The 21,211-nt window shown below is 46.0% G+C and overlaps 1 protein-coding gene across 2 annotated transcripts in view; it reads left to right on the forward strand.

Annotated features, from left to right (window-relative positions):
• Window positions 1–497: 497 nt before the first annotated feature.
• Window positions 498–21,211, forward strand: part of PTP4A3 (protein tyrosine phosphatase 4A3) — a 169,937-nt gene continuing 149,223 nt past the window's right edge. Inside the window, exons 1-2 of one of the 2 annotated variants that reach the window (XM_084618690.1) lie at window positions 498–656; window positions 5,282–5,395. The gene's annotated coding sequence lies outside the window, so the exon portion shown is untranslated. The remainder of the gene's footprint in view (window positions 657–5,281; window positions 5,396–21,211) is intronic. The other variant, XM_084618693.1, reaches the window with a different exon arrangement.

The following is a 21,211-nucleotide window of genomic DNA, read 5'->3' on the forward strand; positions in this document are numbered from 1 at the left end:
CCCCTCCCCCATCTCCTCTCCTCTTACCCCCTCTCTGCTCCCCGCCTTCTTCTCTTACCCCTCCCCATCTCCTCTCCTCTTACCCCCTGTCTCTGCTCCCCGCCTCCTTCTCTTACCTCTCCCCATCTCCTCTTACCCCCCCAACCCCTTTTCCTCCTCCTCTGGCCCCGCCCCCTTTCCCCGGCCCCTCCTCTTGTCCCTCCCCTTTCCCCTCCTATCTCTTTCCCCTCCCCCACCCTCCGTCTCCCCCCCTCCCCCCGTGACCCCTCCCCTTTGTCCTCTCTAACTTCTCCAGTCGCCTCCCCCCTCCTTCACCCTCTTAGCCCCGTTAGAGCATCGCAGCCCTCCGGCCACCTCCCATTGGCTCCCCCGGCACCCACGTGACACCCCGAGTAAGGGGTGGGGGCAGCCCCGGGCCGAGCGCCTCCGAACGGCAGGGAAGGGGGTGGGGCGACGAGCGCGGCTGCGTGCGTGCGAGCGAGCCGAGGGGCGCGCGACGGAGCAGGGGAGGGGTGGTGTCTCGTGCGCGGGTGCGCGCCGGCCCCCCGGGGGAGCTCAGAGGCAGCGCGTGCGGCGTGCGGCGCGCGACGGCGGGCGGGCGGGCGCGAGCTGCTGCTACTGCTGCGCCCTTGCGGGGGTCGGTGCGGGGGAGGCAGGTGAGTGTGCGCGGCGCGGGCAGCCCGGCGGGGGGTGCAGGGCGGCGCCAGCTCCAGCTGCAACAGTGGGAGGGAAGTGTGACCGTGACCTCCCGGGGCTGGGGAGGACCCCGTGTGTGGGGCACGTTCAGAGCACGCTGGGGAGGAGCCCGCCCCCGTGCGTGCGGGGCACTGGGGGGCGCCCCGGGCGGGGGGCGCTGGGGATGAGCCTGCCCCCTCCCGCCCACTCCCCCATGCAGCGCGCCCCTTGCCTGGACGGTGGCACGTGCCCCAGGCACAGGACGCTCCGGAGTTGGGGAGACCGCCCTCCCGTGCATAGGGTACTCTGTAGCTGGGTGCATCTCCTGCAGATGGGGGTGCCCCATCTGTGTATGATGTCCTGGAGCTGGCCGGATGCGCCCCCTTCTTAGTGCAGCCTTAGGGGGTGGAGATTGTGCCTGGCAGGCTGGAGGAGGGTGCTGGTGGGGTTGTGTCGCCTGGGTAGCATGTCCCAAAGTGTGGTTGGGAGAAGAGCATCGTGCATGAGGCAGTGTCACGCCGAACATTTTTGCGCTTGGAGACCGTCAGTGACGGTACAGCCATACTAACTGTGATGCCTAGCTACGCTTTCAACAAACAAAGCACAGATATAAATGGTCAGTGTTCAGAATGGAGAGAGGTAAATAGCAGAGCACCCCAGGGATCTGTACCGGGATTACTGCTGTTCAGCGTATTCACAGGTGATCTGGAAAAAGGAGTAAACAGTGAGGTGACAAAGTTGGCAGACCATATGAAATTACTCAAGATAGTTAAGTCGAAAGCTGACTGCAAAGAGTTACAAAAGGATCTCCCAAAAGTGGGTGACTGGGCAACAAAATGGCAGATGATATTCAGTGCTGATAAGTGCAAATTAATGCACATTGGAAAACATAATCCCAACTATACATACAAAATGATGGGGTCTAAATTAGCTGCTACCACTAAAGAAAAAGGTCTTGAAGTTGTCCTAGATAGTTCTCTAAACACATCCACTCAGTGCGCAGCGGCAGGCAAAAAAAGATAACAGAACATTAGGAATCATTAGGAAAGAGAGAGATAAAAAGACAGAAAATATCATCATGCCACTGTATAAATCCATGGTATGCCCACACCTTGAACACTGTGCAATTCTGGTCACCCTATCTTAAAAAAGAATTGAGAAAGGTACAGAGAAGGGCAACAAAAATGATTAGGGGTTTGGAACAGCTTCCGTATGAGGAGAGATTAAAAAGGTTGGGACCAAGCCACTTAGAAAAGAGACGACTAAGGGGGTTGTCGAGGTCTGTAAAATCACTAATGAACTGGAGAAAGTGACTAAGGAAGCGTTATTTACCCGTTCGTGAAACACAAGAACCAGCAGTCCCCTGATGAAATTAATAGGCAGCAGGTTTAAAACAAACAAAAGGAAAAAGAAAAGGAGTGTGTGTGGCCACAAAAGGACGTACTTCTTCACACAAGGCACAGTCAACCTGTGGAACTCATTGCCAGGGGATGTTGTGAAGGCCAAAAGTATAACTGCGTTTAAAAAAAAGAATCTAATAAGTTCAGCGAGGAAAGGCCCATCAATGGCTGTTAGCCAAGATGGTCAGGGTTGCAATTCCATGCTCTGGATTGTCCCTAAGCCTCTGATTGCCAGATGGTGGGACTGGACGACAGCGGATGAATCACTCGATAATTGCCCTGTTCTGTTCATTTCCCTTTGAAACATCTGACATTGGCCACTGTCGGAAGGCAGGATACTGGGCTAGATGGTCTGACCTAATATGTCGGCTCTCATGTTCTTATGAGTGTAGATGTGGTGGTATACGTTGTTGCAATGCGCATGAGGACTCTGAGATCTGAAGCAGCAGAAGTAATAGGTGCTGAATGGCAATAGTGGTAGTGGCCACACACAACTGGCATGGTTCTCGATACTTGAGTATATTTGGTTGCCTTTTTCCTTGACATGAGTTTCAGCTTTAAGTAAATAAAAACTAGGTTGGTGAAAGTTCCCAGCATCTCTCAGCAGCCTCCCAATTACAGTTATGAAAATATGTGTTTAAATGGTTAGACTCATAATATTTCTTTGGCCCGGTCTACACTACAAACTTACCTTGGTGTAACTACATCGCTGAGGGTGTGAAAAATCCATGAGAGCTTCTGCCATTGACATAGCTACTGCCTCTCGCAGGGGGGGATTAACTACACCAGCAGGAGAAGCTCTCCTGTCGGTGTCTTCACTAAAGTGCTACAGTGGCATGGCTGCTTCGCTGTATGTGTAGACAAGTTTTCAGTTTCCCTCTCAGGTTGTGTATTTAGCTCAAATTATTGCAGACTATTTGTATTGGATGAGCTGAATCTGGAAAATGGCAGAGGGGTATGTATGGTCTAGTGGATGGATTCTGGGCTGAAGTCAGGAATCCTGAGTTCTGTTCTCAGTTCTTTGGGGCAGTGACTGTGTCTTGCGGGGTGTGCATGCACACGTGAGTACAGTGGTTTTCACAATAGGGCTCATGGGGCAGTGATCTAATTTGAGCCCTCTAGGCTAGGGGTGGCCAACCTGAGCCTGACAAGGAGCCAGAATTTACCAGTGTACATTGCCAAAGAGCCACAGTAATATGGCAGCAGCTCGCTCTCTCCCCCTCCCCGCCCGCTCTCAGCGCCTCCCGCCCACCAGCAGCCCCGCCGATCAGCACCTTCCACTCCCTCCCTGCACCTCCTGATCGTGGCATGCAGGAGGCTCTGGGGTGGGAGGGGGAGGAGCAAGGGCACGGCAGGCTCAGGGGAGGGGGCAAGAAGGGGTTGAGCAGTGAGCACCCCCCCGGCACATTGGAAAGTTGGCGCCTGAAGCTCCAGCCCCGGAGTCGGTGCCTAGACAAGGAGCCGCATTTTAACTTCTGAAGAGCCGCACGTGGCTCCGGAGCCCCAGGTGGGCCACCCCTAGTCTAGGCACTAGCGTGATAGCGTTAATAAAAAAACAACCCCTTCTTCATGTGACTGTCATTTTGGCGTTTAGATTAAAAAATATCCGTGTTCAGCTGGACAGACCCTTTAGAGACGCTAGCTCTGGATGCTGGTGTCTTATTCCAAAATGCATGTGGTGTGCATCTTGTACAACCAGAATTACTAATCCCAGCAGTTAGTCTAAATCTTGGGTTTTATGTTACTGCCAGCTTCTAACTAATTCAATTGTAACTTTATCTGCCCACTCAGAGGAACTGAGATTTAAGCCGAATGAATGGATTTTTTTTTTCTGTGCATCCTTCTTGGTAAACTTGTTCAGCAAGAATACAAGCCTTGGGTTCGGTCCACGCTACAGACTTCTGCCAGCACAGCTATGACGGTCAGGGTGTGAACTTGAAGAGAGGCGATTCCTGACTGATGTAGCTGTGCAGCAGAACCCCTGGTGTAGTAGCTAGTATAGCCCTATAGGGATGCACATGCAGTTACTGATGGCCTTGAAAAGATGCAAACCACAAATCAATGGAAGTTGATACCTTGTGTATATAACCAACTCATTTAGTAAGATCCCTTACTTTGCAGCAGACTGGATTTAAAGACACCCTGATTTGTGTCACATTAGTGCTGTATTCTATAACAGTTGGAATTTAATTCAGAACTGGTAGATTTTACTGATTTGGGACCGTATCCTGTTTTTCACAAATGCTTAATGCAGGTGTATTTGCCTGTTCTCCGCTTTAGCAATTCTAGGCAACTGGGCTGGGGGCAGAGCAGAGCTGGGTGGCGCTCCCTCCCTGTCCCCTGTTGGGCCTGCCACGCCCTCTCCCCCCCCCAACGTTCCTCTGTGTCCCCCTAGGGGGGTGCACCTCACAGTTTGGGGACCACTGCCCTGACTCAAGTCCTGTTACTCACAGTGGACTTATCTTGAGTGTGGTGGTTCTTTTAACTTGAGTTGGCTGGCAAGTCCGGGGTAAAGTCTAAAACTAGAGTAAGCACAGCCAGCTGCTAACGTGACTGCTGTGGTGGACGCAGGCCACCTCAGCTCATCTCATGTGCTGCTAGTCCTCCAGTGCCTTTCCATAATTCCTCCTGTGTGCCCAGAAAGGACAAAGTTCTCCCACAATTCACTCGGGGAGAGAGAATTCCTAGAGCAGCTCAGCTTATTGCATTACAAGGAGCCGTGGTGTGTACCCTCAGAAATCTTAGTGGCACACGAGTGAGTGCAGAGCCATGTGGACATAGCAACTTGAAAGCTTTTTCACAATGGGGCTGCTCTCACTCAGGTTAGTCTAATGCGAGAGGATTAAATTTAAATGTAGATTACTCAAGTGAACTCTCTGAAGATGTACTTTCAAAAGAAGGACATTAGGGGTCAGATTCAGTGCTAAGTGAAGCCAAAGGAAAGGCCTCCATTTACTTCAGTGGGAGGTGGTTTGGGTCCCATGTGTAGAGTACCCATCTGCACACAGAGTTACGGTTCTATATTTAAATACAAGTCAAGCAACAGGAGACAGCTCTCTGAAATGGGAGTAAGTCGTGTTACTATCCTGAAGACAGTGCAAAAAAAAAAATCTTTACTATCTAACCAGTCGCTTTTAGGGCAGTGTATACACAGCTCCCAGCAACTGTTCTCAGTTACATGTGCTTATTTCTTCTTTTTATTCTAGGCAATGCCACCTATTGGTGATGCCCTATGTTATCTTCTGCTATAGAATTAATTACACCCGAGAGGAAGCATGAGTAAATGCAGATCTATGAACCAGCTGGTACTTTGAGAAAAGGTAACAGCCCTCTGATTAATCTGCCATCCACCGAGAAGATAATTGGGCCCATACCTGAGCAAGGGCTGCTAAAGGAGGTTCTCCCTGCTGCAGCCCAGCAAACACAATACATTCAATTTAATTACTTGGTGATATTTCTGTTACTTTCACAGCGTTTAAAAATGTCGCTGGCACATGGCTGTTAATTAGGTAATGTAACGGCTCCCAAGAAACGCTCATTGATTTTTAAGTAATTCTTACACAGTATAAGCAAAACATTCTTTTGTATTGGTGTATGTCCTAGAAGTTTAAAATTGCTAGGTTGCTTCCAGAAAAAAAGTAATCAATAATAGCAGCAATGAGGTTTGGCTACAGAGCTCATGATAAGTTAAGTGTTTTTTTTTTAAAAAAAAAATGAGTAGAGGGGAGCCATGGTTAAAAAGTGGGCTTTAAGTAAGATTCCTCCTTGTTCTAACACCTGAAGGTTGTGTGTTCTTAAGTCAAATCTGAGTGAAAACAAGGCAGTTTTGTAGTTACCAGATCGAGTTAGACTATGAAGACCCTAGGGTTTACCTTGGACTTGCTAACTTGTGTGAAAACTACAAACTGCTTTGTCTTAACTAGTGTTTAGAATGCGCCTCTCTTTCTAAGGGCTTGTCTGCACCAACAATTAGACCGCAGCAACCCCGGGCTAGCCTGTTGCTGTCTAATTGTCCTTGTGCACCTTGCTGACATGCATTAACAGCTTGTTAGAACACTTTGCTTTGATCCTCTTTTTGAAAGGAGACTAGCTCAAAGTGCATTAAGTAACTGTTAACACACATTAGTAGGTTACACCACACACGCAGTTACACCACAGCAGGCTAGTGTAGGGTAAATTCACACCCCAGCTTACTGTGGTCCCTGTAGACAAGCCCTGTTCTTTCTTTTGTCATTTTCTTTCCCAACCAGCTCTGTGGGGGACAAAGTGGGTGGCATCTTTTTTTTCTTCCCCTTCCTTTTGCTGTTGCTCCTTCTGTCCTCTGTTCCGCTTCCCTTGTTGAAATCTCCTTCTTACCTCTTTCCCTAAAAACAGATGCAACAGCAGCAGTTTGCAGACCTCAGGGGGAGAGGGCCAGTGGGCTCTTACTGTCCTCCGAAACAAAGTGGTGACCTTAACGAGCTCAAGGAGCTGAGTAGTGTCAGAGTACATTGTCCTTCCTCGCCTTGTGAACGTGCTCGTCTTCTGCCCCACACTGGAACACGGGAACCCTGCTGCACTCAGTCCCAGAGTCTGGCAGAGTCTAAAGCTGTTATCCCCTGGAACTGCAGGGCCTAGGAAGATGAAGTGCTGGAACAATAGGCCCTTGCTCAGCATGAATTACTTGAATTGTAGTCTTCTCCTGCCATCATACTACAGGAGGTGGCTTTAAAAATACGTGATCCCTATGGCTGTGCACTGAAAGGAAAAGCCATTGGAAAGCGATTCAAGGTTCCTTTAACAAAAAATGCAAACCCCTTGCAGGTTTAAAAAAAAAACTTGTGCAAAAACTGTTGTGAAATCAGGAGCCAGAAGAGGAGGAGTGTTAAGCACCACCTGACCAAGATAAGGATTATGAAATGCTCAGGGAGATTAGAGAGGCTACAAAAACAGAAAACCCAATAACAAAGGGGGATTTCAACTATCCCCATATTGACTGGGTACGTGCGGAGATAACGTTTCTGGACACCATTAAGGGCTGTTTCTTGGAGCAGCTATTCCTGGAACCCGCAAGGGGAGAGGCAGTTCTTGATTTAGTCCTAAGTGTAGCATAGGATCTTGTCCAAGAGCTGACTATAGCTGAACTGCTCAGTAATAGTGACCATAATGTAATTAAATTTAACATCCTTGTAGTGGGGGAAATACCAAAGAAACCCACCACAGTAGCACTTAACTTCAAAAAGGGGAACTACACAAAAATGAGGAGGCTGGCTAAACGGAAATTAAAAGGAACAGTCACAAGAGTGAAATGCCTGCAAACTGCATGGAGACTATTTAAAAACACTATAATAGAGGCTAGACTAAATGTACACTCCGAATAAAAAAAAATAAAGAGGATTAAAAAAAAAATGCCACCATGGCTAAACAGCAGAGTAAAAGAGGCAACTGGAGGCAAAAAGGCATGTTTTAAAAATTGGAAGTCAAATCCTCCTGACAGCAATAGAAAGAACATAAACTCTGGCAAAGTCAAGTGTAATAAGGCATGTGAAAAAAAGAATCTGAAGAGCAGCTAGCAAAAGAGACAAAAACCAATGGCAAAAAAATTAAGTACATCAGAAGCAGGAAGCCTGACAAACAATGTGTAGGGCCACTGGATGATCGAGGTGCTAAAGGAGCCTTCAAGGAAGACAAGGCCATTGTGGAGAATCTAAATGAATTCTTTGCATCAGTCTTCATTACAGAGGGTGTGAGGGAGATTCCCAACTGGAGCCATTCTTTTTAGGTGGCAAATCTGAAGAATTGTCCCAGAGTGAGGTGTCAATAAGAGGAGGTTTTGAAAGAAATTGATAAACTATTAAACTGTAATAAGAGTTCTGAAGGAACTTGGATATGAATTTACAGAACTACTAACTGTAGTATGTAACCTGTCACTTAAATCAACCTCTGTACCAGATGACAGGAGGATAGCTAATGTAATGTGGATTTTTAAAAAAGGCTCCAGAGGTGCTCCTGGCAATTACAGGCTGGTAAACCTAACTTTAGTATCAGGCAAATTGGTTGAAACTATAGTAAAGAACAGAATTACCAGACACATAGATGAACACAGTATATTGGGGAGGAGTCAACACAGCTTTTGCAAAGAGAAATCATGCCTCACCAATCTATTAGAATTCACTGAAGGTGTCAACAAATATGTGGACAAGGATGATCTACTGGATATAATGTACTTGGACTTTCAGAAAGCCTTTGAGAAGATCTCACACCAAAGGGGGCATAACAAGTGGGAGTGTGCTAATAAAATTTGTGGATGACACAAAGTTGGAAGGTATTACCAATATGAAGGAGGACTGGAATATCATACAAGGAGATCTGGAGGACCTTGAAAACTGGAGTAATAGAAATGGGATGAAATTTAGTAGTGCAAATTGCAAGGCCATGCACTTGAAGACTATCCACAATTTTTTGTGCCATAAACTGGGGATGTATCAGTTGGAAGTGACAGAGGAGGAGAAAAACTTGGGTGTATTGGTCAATTACACGATGACTGAGCTGCCAGTGTGATGTGGCCATGAAAAAGGCTAATACAATCCTAGGATGCATCAGGCGAGGTATTTCCTGTTGAGATAGGGAAGTGTTATTGCCATTATACAAGGCACTGGTGAGACCTTATCTCACTCACTGTGTGCAATTCTGGTCTCCCATGTTTAAGAAAGCTGAAATCAAACTGGAACAGCTGCAGAGAAGGTTTACTAGGCTGATTCAAGGAATGGAAAACCTACCTTACAAGAGGAGACTCAATCAGCTTGGCTTGTTTACCCTAACCAAAAGAAGGCTGAGGGGCGATATGATTGCTCTCTCTAAGTACATCACAGGGATAAATACCAGGGCAGGAGAGGAGGTATTTAAGTAAAGTGGCAATGTAGACATAAGAACAAACGGATATAACCTGGCCATCAACAAGTTTAGGCTTGAAGTTAGGCAAAGGTTTCTAACCATTGGAAGAGTGAAGTTCTGGAACATCCTTCAAAGTGGAGCAGTGGGGGCAAAAAACCTTACTGGCTTCAAGACTGAGCTTGATAAGTTTATGAAGGGCGAGGTATGACCTAATTGCCTACAATGGCACGTAGCTGATCTGCGATGCTAGTAGCAAAAATCTGTAACAGCCAGAGATGGGGCAATAGATGGGGAGGGCTCTGAGTTACTACAGAGAATTCTTTCCTAGGTGTCTGGCTGGCAGGTCTTTCTGGCACGGTCCGGGTTCAGCTGATTGCCATATTTGGAGTTGTGAAGGAATTTCCCCCAGGTCAGATTGGCAGAGACCCTGGGGAGGTTTCGCCTTCCTCTGCAGCATGGGGCACTGCTCACTTGCAGATTTAAACTAGAATAAATGGTGGATTCTCTGTAACTTGAAGTCTTTAAATCATGATTTGAGGACGTCAGTAACTCAGTCAGAGGTTGGGGTTTATTACATGAGGAGGCTGGGTGAGTTTGTGGCCTGCAATGTGCAGGAGGTCATGATGGTCCCTTCTGGCCTTAACATGTATGAGTCTGAGGTCCTCTCATGGATCACTAACTGCTTAAAAGATAGAAAACAAAGGGTAGGAATAAATGGGCAGTTTTCACAATGGAAAGTGGTAAATAGCTGGGTCCCCCAAGGATCTGTTTTGGGACCTGTGTGGTTCAACATATCCATAGGTGATCTGAAAAAAAGGGTAAACAGCTAAGAGGCAAAGTTTGCAGATGATACAAAATGTCTCAAAATAGTTAAATCCTACAAATTGCAAAGAATTACAAAGGGATCTCACTAAATTGGGTTAAATTAGCTGTTACCACTCAAGAAAGAGATCTTGGAGTCACTGTGGATACTTCTCTGAAAACATCTGCTCAGTGTGCAGTGGCAATCTAAAAAGAACCCGAATAGAACATCAAGAGCCACTAAGAAAGGGATCGAGAATAAGACAGAAAATAGCATAATGCCTCTATATAAATTCATGGTAAGCACATACCTTGAGTCCTGCGTGCAGATCTGGTCACCCCATCTCAAAAAAGATACCTTGGAATTGGAAAAGGTCCAGAGAAGGGCGACAAAAATTATTAGAGGTAGGAACTGCTTCCATACGAGGAGTGGTTTAAAAGGCTGAGCTTTTGTTAACAGTGCACAATTACTTCAGTATAACTACGTTGCGCAGGGATGTGAATAATCCGCACCTGTGAGTGACCAGAGTTATACTGACATATAGCGTAGACAGCGCTATGTCAGCGGGACGGCTTTTTAACTAAACTGACGGGAGATGCTCTCTTCCATCAGCTTAGCGCGTCCTCATTAAAGCGCTACAATGGCACAGCTGTGCCAATGCAGCGCTTTAAGTGTAGAACTGCCCTTGGACTGTTCATCTTAGGAAAGAGATGACGAAGGATATGATAGGGGTCTATAAAATCATGAATGGTGTGGAGAAAGGGACTAAGGAAGTGTCATTTATCCCTTCTCATCACACAAGAACGAGGGGTCATCCAATTAAATTACTAGGGGGCAGGTTTAAAACAAACAAAAGGAAGTATTTCATACCACGCACAGTCAACCTGTGGAACTCATTGCCAGGAGATGTTGTGAAGGCCAAAAAGTATAATTGCTTTAAAAAAAAAACTAGATAATTTCATGGAGGATAGGTCCATCAATGACTATTAGCCAAGATGGTCAGGGACACAACCCCATGATCTGGGTGTCCATAAATCTCTGACTGCCAGAAACTGGGATTGGACAACAGGGGATGGATCACTCGATAATTGCTCTGTTTTGTTCATTCCCTCTGAAGCATCTAGCCACTATCTCAAGACATGATACTGGGCTAGGTGGGCTATTGGTTTGACCCAGTGTAGCCATCTTATGTAACTTGCTGAATGCTGCTCTCAGCATGGCTGTTGTGTGCATCTAGGAGTTACTTCTCAAGTGGATGGAGTTTTGAGTGCTTTTGCAGATTGTTTTTCAACCATTCAGTCTGGGGTGGTGGTTGTAGTCATTTCCACTTCCTGGGAAGAAGTGATCTTGCAGCCAAGAATAGCAATTCTTCCAAGATCTTCCATAGGGTGCTATTAGAGCTTTCTGCAGCTCATGCGTGTTTATAAAATGGCCCCACGATGAAAAATGTAAAATCTTAATCGCATCTGTTTGGATCCAGCCTCTACTAGATTAGATGAGAGCATTTAACTGGCAGCTAACTGTGTCAAACAGGTGAGCAAACTTCTTGGTAATGAATCATTGAGTCTTGAGAAAAAATCCACTTCCCGGTGGTGAGAAACTTTCAGCTGAACTTGACGGCTCTCTCCTGGGAATCTAGGAACTCACTAAGAACGTGTATAATTTTCAGCTCTAATGGCCGTGATGATAGATTTTAAAACATGACCAGCGTGTAAACCAATGCAGTGCTTCCTGAATCTGCCAGGAGATGGCTTCAGTGCCTCTGCTGCTGCTCATAGCTTTGGCCAGTTTCTTCTGCTGCAACCTGCCAGTCTTTTCAGAGGTCACTGCCCCTTCTGAGACTCCTGCCAGCACCTGTGGAACTGACAGTGGGGTCAGTTTCCTGTTGCTGGTGTCTGGGAAATTCCAGAGCAGGGAGTGGAGCTTTTCGCAAAGGATCACAATCCAAGAGAGACTTTGGGATGCAGAGAACAACTCTACAGCACCCTAATGGCTCTGGAGTGGGTGGCAAATACAGAGAGGTTTTTAATCCCTTCCAGTATCTATAGAGGGATGGCAAGAAAGGCCTCAAACTTTTCAGATACCAGCTAGCCAGAGGTTGCTAGGAAAGATGAGCTGCTGAACAGTTTCCATATAGGAATCTCAGCACCTGCCTCAGCTGAAGGAGAGGGAGTGGCGGGATTCTGTGTTGGGCATTAATCCTGGAGAGTGTAAGCTTTGTCTAGTTGTTAATTATCTGGTTAAAATACTCAAGTAATGGCATTGAGCTGTACATCAACCTGACACGGGATCAGGCCTGGACACTGCTGAATAATAGACACTGGACTTGGAATCAAATACCAAGTCCAGTGCATACCCTTGGCCTGGGCAGATCTTGCTGGTTGGGCAGAATCCAGAGGGGTCTGTCTGAGTTCACACTCCGGAAGCAGTTGCGTTGCTTACCGTGCTAATTAACCCTCATTGAATTGTGTGAATAGGATGTGTGCTTGTATGAAGAAAGCTCGATAGGGTAGATTAGGACTTGTTTACACTTGAAAATTAATGTTGATTAAGGTAAGGTGTGAATTTAAAGCACAATGGCTGTTCCTGGATGACTCCATGTGTGGGCTCTTATTCCAGAGCAAGTGTCCACAAACGATGTTAATTGGGAGCGACTATGTGTAGACAAGCCCTTAGGGAAGTGAAGTATTTTGGAGAAATCAAGAGGAAAATATGGAGAAGGAGGGCTAGAACACAATGTGGGATTAGAGGGAACAAACCATGACTGGCATGTGTGTATCAAATTGTGAACTCCATTTTGTGTTAGGACCTTCGTTTTTGTATTAAGTGCTGAACACTTCTAAACTTTCTCTGGCCAGCTTATTGTATTGCCATGAAGGCAGTGCCTGCCCAGAAAAGGTTTTTGCCACATCTTTAAATGACAATCACTGAGAGGCCATCTGTTGATTCTGATTGTCTCTCAACCACTTACTTGTGCCTATGGAACAACAGATTTTCTGTAAAACCATGAATGGTATGGAGAATCTGAATAGGGAAGTGTTATTTACCCCCTCACGTAATGCAAGAACCAGGGGTCATCCAATGAAATTAATAGGCAGCAGGTTTAAAATGAACAAAAGGAAGCACTTCTTCACACAACATGCTCGTTGCCAGGGGTTGTTGTGAAGGCCAAAAGCGTAACTGGATTAAAAAAATAATTAGACAAATTCATGGAGGATAGGTCCATCTATTAGCCAAGATGGTCAGGGATGCAACCCCATGCTCTGGGGCTTCCTAAATCTCTGATCACCAGAAGCTGGAGCTGGATGAATCTCTCGAAAGTTGCCCTGTTCTGTTCATTCCCTGTGAAGCATCCTGTGCTGGTCCCTGTCAGAAGACAGGATATTGGGCTAGGTGGACCACTGGTCTGACCCTATATGGCCGTTTCTTGTGTTCTTCGACTTATGTGGTGAGCCTGACTGCGGGCAGGGCTGGGGCTTTCCAATGGAACGCATGGCAAAAAGGAACAGACTTTTTGAGTGGGATGCTGCTCTGAGTTGATTTGGGAGGGCAAGAGGGTCGGGAAGCTGACCATTGCTGCTTGGAAGCGGGCTATGCAGGGGGGACTCTGCCCAACTTGAAATGCTGACAAACCCCAGGCTCACAGATTGGGTGAGAGCAGACGAAGGTGTGTCATGAGACTTTAATCTTGCAAAGATTTATTATTCTCAAGTGCTTTCAAGACTAAAGAAAAGGAGGACTTGTGGCACCTTAGAGACTAACCAATTTATTTGAGCATGAGCTTTCGTGAGCTACAGCTCACTTCATCGGATGCATGCCGTGGAAACTGTAGCAGACTTTATATATACACAGAGAATATGAAAAAATACCTCCTCCCACCCCACTGTCCAGCTGGTAATAGCTTATCTAAAGTGATCATCAGGTGGGCCATTTCCAGCACAAATCCAGGTTTTCTCACCCTCCACCCCCCCACACAAATTCACTCTCCTGCTGGTGATAGAGTAAAGTGACGGTGGCAGATGAGGTCTTTTCCCAAGCCTGTTTCTTGCTATATTGTCCAGAAGGAGTTAACCCAGAAGCCCAGAACTCCCACAGTTGGGGCAGAAAACTCGTCAGGGAGGGGACGAGGGGTTGGGAGGTCTGAGGCAGTGGTTTCAGGGTCAAGGGCAGCTGGAATGTGGAGTCCCATGCCACAAGGAAGGGAGTGTCAGTCTGAGCCTGGGACCATGGCCCCTGTAGACCCAGAGCTAGAAACAGAGAGAGAGCTCAACTCAGACCCACTTGTCGTGGAAGCATGTCGGACGCAGCAGTTGGGTCTGCTCACAAGAAGACTGGCAGAGGGGCACTGGGCCAAGGTGTTACAGGAACTTTGACTGAGGTCAGTGTAAAAGAAGAGATGCCATGTTCGCCTACTGAAAAGAAGAGAGTAAAACTGAAGCAAAGCCAGCAGGGGTTTTACAGGAACAAGGGAAAAATCTGTGCATGCGTTTAGAGTGATTATCGAATAGAAAACTGATTGTAGATTATTGTTAAATACGGGCTCAGTAAACAAGACACAGTTTCATATTCCTCTAAATTGCAGGTTTCAGGGATTTGATTGGGGGTAGTGGCAGTGAAGGAATCTCTCAACCTGACTAATAGGCTTATTCTCACGCCAGTAGTGCTGGGAGAGCTTCTGTATATCCACTTGCACACAACCAGCTAACTGATCAGTCAGTAGGGCAGTCTGTGTAGAGAAGTACCAAGTGGCTAATCACAGGGGTGGGATTGTGAGGGTTTTTTTAAGTTTGTATCTCTTAAGGCTTGTCTTCGCTGCAGAGTTAACTCTAGTCCTGTCCACACACAAACACTTACCTTGAGTGGTGGTGGTGCTTTAACTCGAGTTGCCTGGCCCCTCTGGTGTAGATAGGCTTTGACGCCTTAGATTTTTATCAGTAAATGTCAGTTTTACCTTACACGCTCACAGATGAAAAAATATTTCCATCAACAGTCATTGAAATGTATGGGTAGGCAAAGTAAGAAGAATGCTGCTTGAGAACCTGTCAGAGTTTGATTTAAAGATATTTACTTTGTGTATTTTGACACATGATGCTGATTGTGTGTTTTAACTGTTACAAGCCTTTAATTTAGAGTCTCAATGTCTACTGTCATTAAATAATTTCTGACCTCTTTCCCTTGTCTGCCCCCCCAATTTCCCACAACTATGAAAACTGAAATAGATAAAAATAAAAAGCTTAAAATAAGCAGAAGTATTATCTGTTGAAATGAGTAACCACCCTCCCACCCCCGAATTCTGCTAAGCCTAGGTGTGGGCTACAGATCAACTTAGCACAACTCATTGGCAGTTAAACTGCTCAGAGTGATCATGCTGAGTGTTATTTCATAGTATGGTTGTGTTCACTCAAGCTAGGCTAATGTGAGAGGAGTAACTTGAGTGCAGATAACTTGAGTGGGTTCTGTAGTGAAGACGTGACCTTGCCGGTTGGTGGAGCAGGGGATATCTTTGGCATTTCCCCCCTTTAAGATGGGTTGTTTGAATTTCACCTCCTCACGTTCCCCTTTTATTTCTTCTCTCTGATGGTGCTTGCCCTGTAGAGGTGATTTCCTTTCAGGCCAGCCAATCCTTCTCATTATTGTGGTATAGTTAGAACTCCCTGCAGAACCTGGCATGGTCATCAGAATTGCAGCATCAGTCAGTGTGTTGCTTTGTTTCCCCCATGAATTGAGTTGAATATCAGGGTTGGAAGGGACCTCAGGAGGTCATCTAGTCCAACCCCCTGCTCAAAGCAGGGCCAATCCCCAATTTTTGCCCCAGATCCCTAAATGGCCCCCTCAAGGATTGAACTCACAACCCCTGGGTTTCGCAGGCCAATGCTCAAACCACTGAGCTATCCCTCCCCCCCCAGCCTTTGTTGCGTTTATAAATTAAAGAGGCTCTCAGTTTAAAAATCAGAGCCTCTGTTTTTTTAAATAACCTTACCTGTTACTAATATATCGCACATGAGCTTAAAACCAAAAGTACTTTTAAAAGAATCATTTCTGTGTCTGCTGGTTCTTTTGTATTTCTCTCAGATTGGACAGGATTTGATAGTTGGTGTTAATGTCTCGCAAGTTCTAGCTGAGTGCTACAGTATGAGTTGCAGACACTGCAAGGGAATGGTTTTCTAACTGCTTCTTCTAAAATTTTGTTTTTAATTGAAACTTTTCTGCTGGTCTCTGATTTCTGCAAAAGCACTGTAGAGATCCTAAATCTTGAGTCCTATATGGCTCAGGCAACGTTAAGTGGTTCAGGTGAAGGTTAAATGATGTGTTTAAAAGAGATTTGAAGTAAAATGGAAAGACGATGGATACAAGAAGGCTGTTCAGGATGATGGGAGCGACAGAAAAGCCTGCTTATGCCAAGCATGACCAGATGATAGGAAGGGACAAAGGAAGCTGGTGTTAGATGGTTGTGGGGAACAGGTTGGAACACGACAATGAGTGATCTAAATATAGTTTTGAACTGTCCGGGAAAGGAGGGGTTATTTGTGGTCACACTTCTTCGTAGATTAAAAAACCAAAGCAAATTCTGTAGTAGCTGTAACTGCTGCACATTTAGCTGTTGATAAAGCTAGCGTCACTCATGGTAGCCCTTCATCAGGAGCAGTTGCTGCAGTTTTGATCCTGCTTATGGATATCCAAATCCACGGCAGTGAAAACCACGTCGTGGACCATGAAATCAGACCTGCCCTGTGAAATTTAGCTGTTGGAGGGGAGAAAGAGGGACAAGGCTGGGGGCATTTGCTGGGCTCCAGCTGCTAGTCCTCCAGGCTGGGGAGGGACAGGACTTCCTCTTCCTCTGCTTGGCTGTTCTTGGCGGGGAGATCAGACCCGCTTCCCAGAACTTCCCCGGCTGCAGGAATCTCTGCAAAGTGAGGGTGGCAATCCCGCAACCGCCCCTACAACATCTTTGTGATCCCCCCCCCGACCTTTTTGGGGATGGGACCCCCACGGTTACAACGTGGTGAAAATTCAAATATAAACACCTGAAAACGTGAAATTGACCAGTTTTAAAAACCTCTGGCTGTGAAATTGATCAAAATGGACCATAAATTTGGTAGGGCCCTAGATATAGCCATGGGTGACAGTAATTGAGAGGTTTCAGAGTAACAGCCGTGTTAGTCTGTATTCGCAAAAAGAAAAGGAGTACTTGTGGCACCTTAGAGACTAACCAATTTATTTGAGCATAAGCTTTCATGAGCTACAGCTCACTCCGATGAAGTGAGCTGTAGCTCACGAAAGCTTATGCTCAAATAAATTGGTTAGTCTCTAAGGTGCCACAAGTACTCCTTTTCTTTTTAGTAATTGAGAGGGGTAGTGGATGGGCAGCTCTCAGTGATGGGGATTTTCCCAAAGACCCACGCTAGAAAATCCCTTTTGTAGAGTATAAAAAGTAGGTGTAAAGGGAAGAAATACGAATGTAAATGGAACCTGCAGGCTTCTGACAACTGGAGGGAGTATTTCCTTGCTGTAGTTTGGTTCCAGTTCTTTTGTATATTACCCATATCTGTCTGAATTCTTCATTGCACTGCTAAAGAGGGGTTCATGTCTGTCATACTGAAAATTTTCACTAGGAAATGTATTGTTGTGACCTGGAAAGATAGGACTCCCATAAACATGTAATCCCATACACCAGGTACTGAACAGAAGTCTATCCTAGGTGTTAGAGCAAGGGAGTACATCAGGTCTGGGTTCTCTTCCAGCTCTAACACCAACTTGCTGTTTGACCTTGGCCAAGTCACTTAATCAAAGAATTGTAGGACTGGAAGGGACTTCAAGAGGTCTTCTAATCCAGTCCCCTGCACTCAAGGAAGGAATAAGTGTTCTCTCGAGACCATCCCTGAAAGGTGTTTCTCTAACCTGCTCTTAAAAATCTCCACTGATGGAGATTCCACAACTTCTGTAGGCAGTTTATTCCAGTGTTTTCCTAAGTGTCCAGCTAGTTAGTTTTTCCTAATGGCCAACTTAAACCGCCCTTTCTGCAATTTAAGCCCATTGCTTCTTGTCATTTTCTCAGAGGTTAAAGAGAACAATTTTTCTCCCTCCTCCTTGTAATTATCTTTTATGTACTTGAAAACTGCTATCATGTCCACTCTCAGTCTTCTCTTCTCCAGACTAAACAAACCCAATTTTTAAAATCTTCCCTCATAGGTCATGTTTTCTAGACCTTGAATCATTTTTGTTGCTCTTCTCTGGACTTTCTCCAGTTTGTCCACATCTTTCCTGAAATGTGGTGCCCAGAACTGGTCACAATACTCCAGCTGAGGCCTAACCAGCTTGGCATAGAGCGGCAGAATTACTTCTTGTGCCTTGTTTACAATGCTCCTGCTAATACATCCCAGAATGTTTGCTTTCTTTTTCTTTCCAACAGTATTACACTGTTGACTCATATTTAGCTTGTGATCCACTATGATTCTTAGATCCCTTTCCACAGTACTCCTTCTTAGGCAGTCATTTTCCATTTTGTATGTGTTCGACTGATTGTTCCTTTCTGAGTGGAGTACTTTGCATTTGTCCTTATTGAATTTCATCCTAGTTTACTTCAGACCATTTCTCCAGTTTGTCCACATCATTTTGAATTTTAATCCTATCCTTCAAAGCACTTGGAACGCCTCCCAGATTTGTATCGTCCACAAACTTTATCAGTGTAGTCTCTATGCCATTATCTAAATCAATGATAAAGATATTGAACAGAACTGATGCCTGCGGTATCCCACTCAATGTGGCCTTCCAGCGTGACTGCGAAACACTGATAACTACTCTCTGGGAATGGTTTTCCAATCAGTTATGCACCCACCTTCTAGCAGATCCATCTAGGTTGTATTTCCCTAGTTTGTTTATGAGAAGGTCATGCGAGACAGTATCAGAAGCTATACTAAAATCAAGATATACCACGTCTACTGCTTCCCCCCATCCACAAGGCTTGTTACTCTGTCAAAGAAATCTCTCTCTACCTATTCATCTACCTCTCACAGATGTGCTGAGCTTTGATCAATGACCATAAAGGACATTGGGATCTTGGTTAACTCCACCAAAGAGGGTGGTGATGGTATTCTGAGGATTTGCTGGTCAAATAGTATAGGGTTTTGCTCCACTCCCATAGAAAGTGTTTGGAGAGTATGTGGGTTGGGAGTGGGGGGTTGGCGAAAAGCAACTGGAAAAGGGATGTTGATGTAATGAATTGCTGTGTGTGCAGTTCACGTAAGTGCTGATTCTCAGCTGTGTGGGATCTGCAGACAAGCTCATCGCAACTGTATGAATTTCAGATGAGATTGCTGGACCACTTTGCTAAGAGCCTCTTACATCTGATCAGCTGTAATATCTCCTTTCCCTCCCCTCGAACTCAAAGTCTATGCAGGCTGCATGGAGTTTATAGGGGGTGTCTGCAGCTGTGCCGTGTTTGTAGGCAGCTGGTTTCCTGGAAGGCAAGTTTTTATCTTAGAAATATTTTTACTCTTAGTCTCTTGTATCTTGACTGGATGTCAGGTTTAGTTTCCCATGACACTGGGTGATTAGAAAGGCATGGGTGGGAGGGATCCATTTTCTATGTAGGTCTTTGTGCTATGGTATGCATCCAATCAATGGTAAATTTGCTGCATCTCATCTTTTTAATATTGCCCAATAATTTCCTCTCTACGTCACTGAAGATCACCGGTGCTTAACTTGGGAGCTGAAAGCAGTTTTGTGTGTTGTCCTGTTGCAAGTGGGGGGAAACAGGGCAATAGCAGTTCCCACGCAGAGTTCTGTGCATGATGGTAGATTGACTCGGAGTCTTTCCAGTTGAACTTGCCTGCATATTTTGCCGCAATTGTCAGGTTGGAAGTCGGACTTGATCTTTAACATTGAGAAACCTGCATGATGTGCTCTGTCCCCGCCCCGCCCCCCAGATCTAAGATACAGGTAAATCAGTCTCATGCATCAGGACATGAGCTGATTGCAGAGACCAGGAAGGGGATTCCCTCTCTATACGTTGATATATAATCATAAAGCACCTGGCTAACTGGTTTTATTTCCTTTCTCTGAACTGTCAGGTGTTGGTGACTGCTCGAGGTAGAATATCAGACTTGATGGGTAAATGATTTGATCTGGTGGTATGGCAAATCCTGTGTTTTATCTTCCTCTTCTTTTTTCTGCTTCACTTTTGAGGCTCCCTGTAAGCAGGTGGGCATCCATTGTCCTGGGGTCATCTGATATTGCAGACTGTTGAGGCTAGATGCATTTTTCTGATCCAGAAAACTCTTTGGGCTCCTGGACCAGTGATCAGAAAGGAATGGGGGGGGAGGGGGGAGGAGAAACACCCGATCCCGAGTTCTGACTTGGCATACAGATTTGGGTAGTATTCACAGAACATGTGTGTTTGTGGGGAAGCAATTGACATTGAAGGGGTGATGGAGAAAGCTGGATTAGCCAGGAAGAAAAGGGTTGTGGTTGCAGCCTCTCCCCTCCTCAGACCTTTGGTAACTTACTGCCCTGTTGAGAACCCATAGGGTAGAGGAATGAAAGGAATATGAAGAGGAGTGGGGGAACTCTCCAAAAGGGAGCATCAGAAAATGTTTCTTTTGCAAAAGCTAGTGGAGATAGAAAACTCATTTGTCTTCTGAAGTGTTGTCAGATACGAAGACACGATTCAGTCATTACGGTGTGAAAAAGGGGATTTGTAGCCCTGCCAGCCCACCAGAATTACCCTTGTATTGAGTTGCTCCTGCCAGTGCTTTCAAAATAGAACCAGGCTTCGAGGAAGATCGGGGTGGCTGAACCAAAATGGAAATCCTAAATAGCTGGCTGGAGTCGGATCTTTTGGCATCGTTGCGTAGTGCTCGCCTGCCACTCCCCCACATCGGGATAGAATGACTGTTCTGACAAGTCTTCGTGGGCAGAACAGCGGCAGATACAGGTTGTGTTATCTGCGTACAGGAACCAACTTTGAATTATAAGAGAGCTCTTTTTTTTTTTTGTCTTTCTACAGCCTGCTTGTGTGATTTCCGTGAGCTGAGCACTTGCGATCAAAAGCCACATTCTTAGTTCATAGGACGGCTAGCCCTGTCTGGGGCTGGTAAGCCAGCTGCAGAAACCTTCAGCTAACAGTCTTTTTCCCCCCTCTGTAATGAGGGAGAGAGAGAGGTGTGTGTGTGTGAATGAAACTAAAAACCCAAACCGGGAGCCAGATCCCTCACACAGCTTCACTTATTATTCAAAATGCACCACAGACACTTCATCCTCCCAACCCCGCCCGAGACGCAAGTCACTCTTACTGCCCGTCTTTCAGATGAGGTCACGCGTCTGGCCCGAGGTCACACAGCGAGTCCTTGGCAGAGCTGGGATCACCACTCCGGAGGGCCGGACTACGGGAGCCAAGAGCTGCTTCCCGCACTGAGCTGAGTCATGAGACCAGATCCCTCCAACTTACACTGTGTAACCAGTC

Source organism: Lepidochelys olivacea (assembly GCF_965140295.1).
Source record: "Lepidochelys olivacea isolate rLepOli2 genome assembly, chromosome: 2".
In the NCBI taxonomy this organism is placed as follows: Eukaryota; Metazoa; Chordata; order Testudines; family Cheloniidae; genus Lepidochelys; species Lepidochelys olivacea.